Source organism: Schistocerca piceifrons, chromosome 1, assembly GCF_021461385.2.
Source record: "Schistocerca piceifrons isolate TAMUIC-IGC-003096 chromosome 1, iqSchPice1.1, whole genome shotgun sequence".
Classification (NCBI taxonomy): Eukaryota; Metazoa; Arthropoda; class Insecta; order Orthoptera; family Acrididae; genus Schistocerca; species Schistocerca piceifrons.
Genome location: NC_060138.1, coordinates 74,114,518 through 74,122,145, shown reverse-complemented (window position 1 = coordinate 74,122,145; position 7,628 = coordinate 74,114,518).

Here is a 7,628-nt window from a genome sequence, read left to right as displayed (position 1 = left end):
GTGAACATGAAAATGTATACGTCCATGGATATTGATTGCGCGCGAATTGTACCGCTTAAGTAAGGTGAAAAAATACGATAAAAATTCCGACTAACCTGATGCCATTTGTATTGTCACGCGAATTGATGTACGTTAACTACATTGTTTACTCTCTGGACAGCATGGAAGTTTGACCGTTTATTTTTCATGTTTTTCAACTCTTTGTTGGTTGTGATATATAGCTCAACAATTTGCAAAGTGCAAAAGCGTGTAGATATTAAATTATGTAGCGGGGTACAACAATGGTTTTATTTATTATACTTTCTTATATGCATAATCCTTATGTAAGTTTTCCGTGATTTCGATAAATAGCTCCAAATAAATGTCGGGGTGCTTCTTTTGAATGGACACGGCCAGTTTACTTCCCCATCTTTGAAACAATCCAAGTCTGTGCTGTCTCTCTAGTGACCACGTTGCTGTTGATATGTTATATCCTAATCTTCCTTCCTTCCTCTGATAACTCTTCAACCAAGATAATATGCTACAGGGTACGTACCAATACCCAGTATGTTCATAATAAGTGTTAGTGTGGTACTGAGTCGAGTATTTTTTGAAAGTTAAGAAATACTGCAACTACCTGATTTGTTACAAAACTTTCAGCACGTCATATTAAAAAAAGTGCACGTTGGGTTTAGCATGACCCATGTATTTGGTTTGAGATAGGCCATAATGTTTGATGTTCTGTCATTCTCCAACAGGTAGATATCAATGAGATCAGGTCATTTCTGCTACCCATCTTACAGGAGGGCGTGACCTGAGGGACAAAGTTTTCTGTCAGAGAGATAGATGGTATGCTGTGACTTTGAACATTTAGAAGAAGTACAACTTATGTTTTTTGTATCAAAGCAAATTCAGTTGAGAAAACTAATAAATTGTAAAACAGAAATGTTGACAAGTACTTACTTTAAGGTGGCGAAATCATAGTCTGCTGATACGCACGCATAAAAGAAAAAGGGACACATTACCCAGCTTTCAGAACCAGTAGTTCCTTTGATTGGGGGGGGGGGGGGCAGAAGGATGTGTGGGGAAAGCTAAAACAGAAGGGCACACCACTCCAAGCTCAGGATGAGAGGGACCCACCAAAGATGTCTGACCTCACTCCTCACTTTGCCACCTGAAGATAAGAATTGGCCAGCAGTTCTGTATATATCAACACCAACATAGTTACATCTGTGAATTTAGAAAATGCTTTTGACAGTATTGACTGGACTGCACTCTTTGAAATTCTGAATGTAGAGGGAACAAAATACAGGGTCCATAAGGTTATAAGCAACTTGTGCAAGAAACCAGGCTGCAGTCATAAGTGTTGACAGACATAAAAGGCAAAGACTAAATAGTGAAACAGGATTGTAGCCAATCCTCGATGTTTTTTCATCTTTGGCCTACATTGAACAAGTTGTGAAGGAAACAAAGGAGTAATTTGGAAAGGGAATTAAAGTTCAGGGAGAAGAAGCAAAAACTTTAGAGGTTTTCTGAGGAGATAGTAATTTTGTCAGAGATGACAAATGACTTGAAAGAGCAGTTAAACAAGACTCTGTTGAAAAGAAGTTATTAGATGAAGCTCAATGAAAGTAAAACAAGTGAGACAGGGTATGCAGTTAAATTAAATAAGGTGATGCAGACAGAATTAGATTAAGAAATGAGACACTGAAAGTCGTCAATGGGATTTGCTATTTGGGTAAAGTATAGAGGATATAATATGCACACTGGCAATAGTGAGAAAAAATTTGTGAAAAAGAGACATTTGTTAACAATGAATATAAATAGAAGGCCTCTTCTGAAAGTAATCCTGAATGGAAGCAAAATGTGGACAGTAAACAGTTCAGTTAAGATGGGAATAGAATGTCTTGAAATATTGTGCAACAGAAGAATGTTGAAAATTATCTGAGTTGATCAGATAATAATGAGAAAGTACTGAACCAAATAGCGGCAAGAACTGAAAAGGAGAATTCTCCCAATAAACTGAAGTCAATTATTCACCTTGCTTACAACCAACCTTATATTATGCCTTTTAATTGACTTGACTGTGTCCAGCAGCACACCTATAATACTGCATTCAAACATTACATGACTGTTTTATGTATTCATCTGCATTAACTTACATTTTTCTACATTTAGCACAAGCTGCTGTTCATCACGCCAAACAGTAATTCACTCCAAGTCATCCTTTACTTTCCAACAGTCATTAAATGACAACACTTTCCTGTACACTGTAGCAACATCAGCCAACAGTCACAGATTGCTGCTCACTCTGTCCATCAGATTTACTTTTATTTATTTTTTATTTACATGTCAAGTGACAAATTTGAGGAGCTAATCTCCAAGGTCATGGAATGTGTCAGTACATGAACTTACAGCATAAAAGTAATAACAGATAAAAATAAAATGTTTATGAGCCCGAAAAAAGTCAATCCATAAATAAACGCAATCAACAATACAACAAGAATCAGTTTAATTTTTCAAGGAACTCCTCGACAGCATAGGGGTGACCCATTAAGAAACTCTTGAGTTTTGATTTGAAAGCACGTGGATTACTGCTAAGATTTTTGAATTCTGTGGTAGCTTATTGAAAATGGATGCAGCAGAATACTGTACACTTTTCTGCACAAGAGTTAAGGAAGTCCAATACAAATGTAGGTTTGATTTCTGCCGAGTATTAACTGAGTGAAAGCTGCTTGTTCTTGGGAATAAGCTAATATTGTTAACAAGAAATGACAGTAAGTAATATATATATTGAGAGGCCAATGTCAAAATACCAAGACTCGTGAACAGGGGTCAACAAGGGATTAGTGAACTTATTGCCCGAACCGCCCGTTTCTGGGCTAAAAATTTCCTTTTAGAATGGGAAGAGTTAGCCCAAAATATAATTCAATACGACATAAGCAAATGGAAATAAGGAAAGTAGACTAATTTTCATGTTGAACGATCAGAAACTTAAGATACCGTTCGAATAGTAAAAATGGCAGCATTAAGTCTTTGAACAAGATCCTGAATGTGGGCTTTCCATGACTACTTCTATCTGAACACCTAGAAATTTGAAGCGTTCAGTTTCACTAATCATATGCACATTCTGTGAAATTAAAACGTCAGGTTTTGTTGAATTGTGTGTTAGAAACTGTAAAAAATGAGTCTTGCTGTGATTTAGCGTTACTTTATTTTCTACAAGCCATGAACTTAGGTCATGAACTGCACTATTTGAAACTGGGCCAATGTTGCACACAACATCCTTTACTACCAAGTTCCGTAATACTAGAGGGCATATCATTTATATAAATAAGGAGAGTGGCCCCAACACTGATCCCTAAGGCACCCCCCACTTGACTGCACCCACTCAGACCCCACATCACAGCCATTATCAACATTGTGAATAATGACCTTTTGCTGTCTGTAGCTAAAGTAAGAGGTGAACCAATTGTGAGGTACTCCCCATATTCCATACTGGTCCAACTTCTGGAGCAATATTTTGCAATCAACACAATCAAACGACTTTGTTAAATCAAAAAATATGCCTAACATTCGAACCTTTTGTTTAACCCATCCAGTATCTCACAGAGAAAAGAGAATGTAGCATTTTCAGTTGTTAAACGACTTATAAAGCCAAACTGTACATTTGACAGCAAATCGTGTGATATAAAATGATCAGTTAACCATACACACAAAGCCTCTTCAATAACTTTAGCAAACACTGATAGCATTGAAATAGGTCTAAAATTGTCTGCATTATCCTTTTCTCCCTTTTTGTAAAGCGGTTTTACTACTGAGTACTTTAATCGTTCAGGAAACCGACCATTCCTAAAAGAAAAATTACAAGTATGGCTAAATACAGGGCTAACATGTGCAGCACAGTACTTTAATATTCTGCTAGGCACTCCATCATATCCATGAGAGTCCTTAGCCTTCAGTGATTTAATTATTGACTGAATCTCCCCATTGTCTGTATCACAGAAGAGTAATTCAGACATCAATCTCGGAAAGGCATTTGCCGAGAAAGTTATATGATTCTCTGTAGAAACTAAAACTTGTTTAATTCACCAAAAAATGATTGTTAAATACTGTACATATGTCTAATTTTTCATTGTTGTTGTTGTTGTGGTCTTCAGTCCTGAGACTAGTTTGATGCAGCTCTCCATGCTACTCTATCCTGTGCAAGCTTCTTCATCTCCCAGTACTTACTACAACCTACATCCTTCTGAATTTGCTTAGTGTATTCATCTATTGGTCTCCCTCTACGATTTTTACCCTCCACGCTGCCCTCCAATGCTAAATTTGTGATCCCTTCATGCCTCAGAAAATGTCCTACTAACCGGTCCCTTCTTCTTGTCAAGTTGTGCCACACACTCCTCTTCTCCCCAATTCTATTCAATATCTCCTCATTAGTTATGTGATCTACCCAATTAATCTTCAGCATTCTTCTGTAGCACCACATTTCGAAAGCTTCTATTCTCTTCTTGTCCAAACTATTTATTGTCCATGTTTCACTTCCATACATGGCTACACTCCATACAAATACTTTCAGGAACGACTTCCTGACACTTAAATCTATACTCGATGTTACCAAATTTTTCTTCTTCAGAAATGCTTTCCCTGCCATTTCCAGTCTACATTTTATATCCTTTCTGCTTCGTCCATCATCAGTTATTTTGCTCCCCAAATAGCAAAACTCCTTTACTACTTTAAGTGTCTCATTTCCTAATCTAATTCCCTCAGCATCACCCGACTTAATTTGACTACATTCCATTATCCTCGTTTTGCTTTTGTTGATGTTCATCTTATATTCTACTTTCAAGACACTGTCCATTCTTCTTCTTCTTCTTCTTTCGAATAACCCATTTGGAGGGTACGATGAATCAACTTTGGCTACTCTTCATTGTATTAGATTTCTTCAGTTTCCAAATTTCCTTCATCCTTTTAGAGTGTTGTTCCCTTTCTTCTTGAGTCCACTTTCGTCTAGTTATTTTCTTTCTCTCCTGAAATTCTGCCTTTTGAACTGCCTTTCTGAAATGTGTTCTGTTTTCTATTGTGTCTATTGTAACTCCAGCATTTTCAATGTCATTTTCAGTCTCTATGAACCATGCTGGCTTAGATTTGTAGCTATTGAGTAATGTGAATGTCCGCTTGGTTAGTCTGTTGTTATCCATTCTGAATATATGTCCAAAAAACTGTAGTCTCCTCTTCCTCATTACATCAGTTAGTTTCTCCGTTTTCAGATATAGCTCTCTGTTTGGTCTTAACCTGTATTCAGCATTATCGTTTCTTTTAGCTCCCAGTATTTTCCTTAAAATTCTTCTTTCGACCTTCTCTAGTTTCTCAAGATCTCCATTTCTTGTTAGTTTAAGTTCATTCCATTCTGTTCAGCTGCTCTTCCAAGTCCTTTGCTATCTCTGACAGAATTACAATGTCATCGGCGAACCTCAAAGTTTTTATTTCTTCTCCATGGATTCTTCTCCTAGCTTGGGCAGAAATGCTCTGAAGCCAGAGTTAGGGGATCTATAAACAACAACAATTAGAAGTTTAGTTTCACTAAATTCAACTGTCCCTGCACAACACTCAAATATCTGTTCAGTGCAGTGCTGTGATACGTCTATGGACTCAAATGGAATACTGTTTTTTTACATACATAGTCACTCCCCCACCTCGCAAGGAACTCCTTTAAAAACAACCAGCTAATCTGTATCCTGGTAAAGGAAGCCTCTGAATTGTCAAATTAGTTAAGTGGTGCTCCGATATACCAATAATTTCAGAATCAACATCTATAAGCAGTTCAGTAACTTTATCTCTAATACCTCTTATATTTTGATGAAATACTTGGAAACATGATGTCCTCTGAAGGTGAGCCCTTAGTTAGAGGGACTTCCTTTAAGCAGGTATACCTATCAGCTGTCTTCAGTCTAAAAAAGGTGCAGCTCTAACACCAACTACTACAGGAATTTTTCCATGAGTAACCCCACCACCACCACCACCACCACCACCACCACCACCACCACACACTACACTGTCACCTATAAGCTTTGCCAGCCTCCTCTTCCCATACCTATTGAGGTTCAGGCCATGCCTAGTGAAACCCGATCTACTGATAGACCCAAGTGGCACCACTGAAATGTGACCCATGCCCTCTGCCATCAGCGTCATCTCCAGCCCCATGTTAACGCGCCTCACAGTCACATTAAGATGAGGCTGATCATGACACTGAAACAGTTGCACAAAATGCACATTAGTGCCACCAGTTTGAGTAGATATCCTTACCAGGTCACCACCTACATCATATTCCCTGTCCCTGTCAAGACTGTTCCCTGCTCCACCCACTATCACTACCTGATCCTCCTTCATAAAATTCCTATGTAACTCCCCTATGCTGTCAGTCAGCTGAGCCAACCCTGCACTAGGATTCACAATGCTGGTGACATGGTACTCACTCCCCAACACTTCCTGCAACTGCTGGCCCTCTACCATGTGAACTACTTAGCAGCAGAACCTTCTTCTTTCTGTTAGACTTTGCAGTTGACCTAGGCCTCCTAACTGATGATGACTGGTGCATGTGCCCCACATCTAGAGCTACAAAAGGCTCCTCTCCACTCAACTCTGACAGTTGGTCAAATCTATTGCATATACGCAAAGTATAACTGTCTGAATACCACCTCCTCCTCACTGCCTTCTTGCCAACTGCCAGTTCCCATTCCCCACCACCCTTCACTCTCCTCAACCTATCTAGTTCCTCGTTTGCATGTTGTAACTCCCCCTGAAGGGCACAGATCTTATGCTCCTTCCCCTCTATCAACTTTTTTCTACCACAGATTCTGTGTTCCCAGGAGAGAATCTCGCTAGAATACCCACTCGCTTCCCCACTGCATCCCCCCCCCCCCCCAATGAAAATACTTTGAATAAATCCCACACTGTAACCCACTACTCACAAACCTACGACAGAGCCCACACTTCTCACTCATGGTAAAATTTTAGTTATTGAAAAAAAGAAACTATACATCTACGTTACCTAAGTTCAGTTACGCCAGTAGTAGAACTACTTATAGAACTAACAATAGTGATCTTGAAATTCTCTGTCTACTAACAAAGCAACTACTCGTATTAATACTAAAACACCACAGCTAATACCAATACCAACAAAACTTCACAAAATTACTAGTTAAAACCAAAACTTCACAAAATTACTAGTTAAAACCAAAACTTCAAGCTGCCACTGGAATACTCAACGAAGTTAATACACTGAATGAAAATTTTACTGGAATATTTCATAAGAAACAATAACAAATGTCAGCTGAAAACTAAAGCATGTAATTTACTAAAAGGCTTCAACAAATGCACAGAAAACTCTAAAAAACACAGCAAGGGAGTGTTTCCAAAAGTTTATTAATTCATTATTTAAAATAGATAGATGTATTATTGTGCAAAAAAGGGCAAGTTCAATTTTTTGCACAAGCATGGCTTTCTGAAACCATCTCTCTCTCTCTCTCTCTCTCTCTCTCTCTCTCTCTCATTGAAATTATATTCAAACTCTGAATATGCTCAAGAATTCTGCAACAAACCAATGTTAAGAATATTGGTGCATGATTTTGCAAATCCATTCCTTTACCATC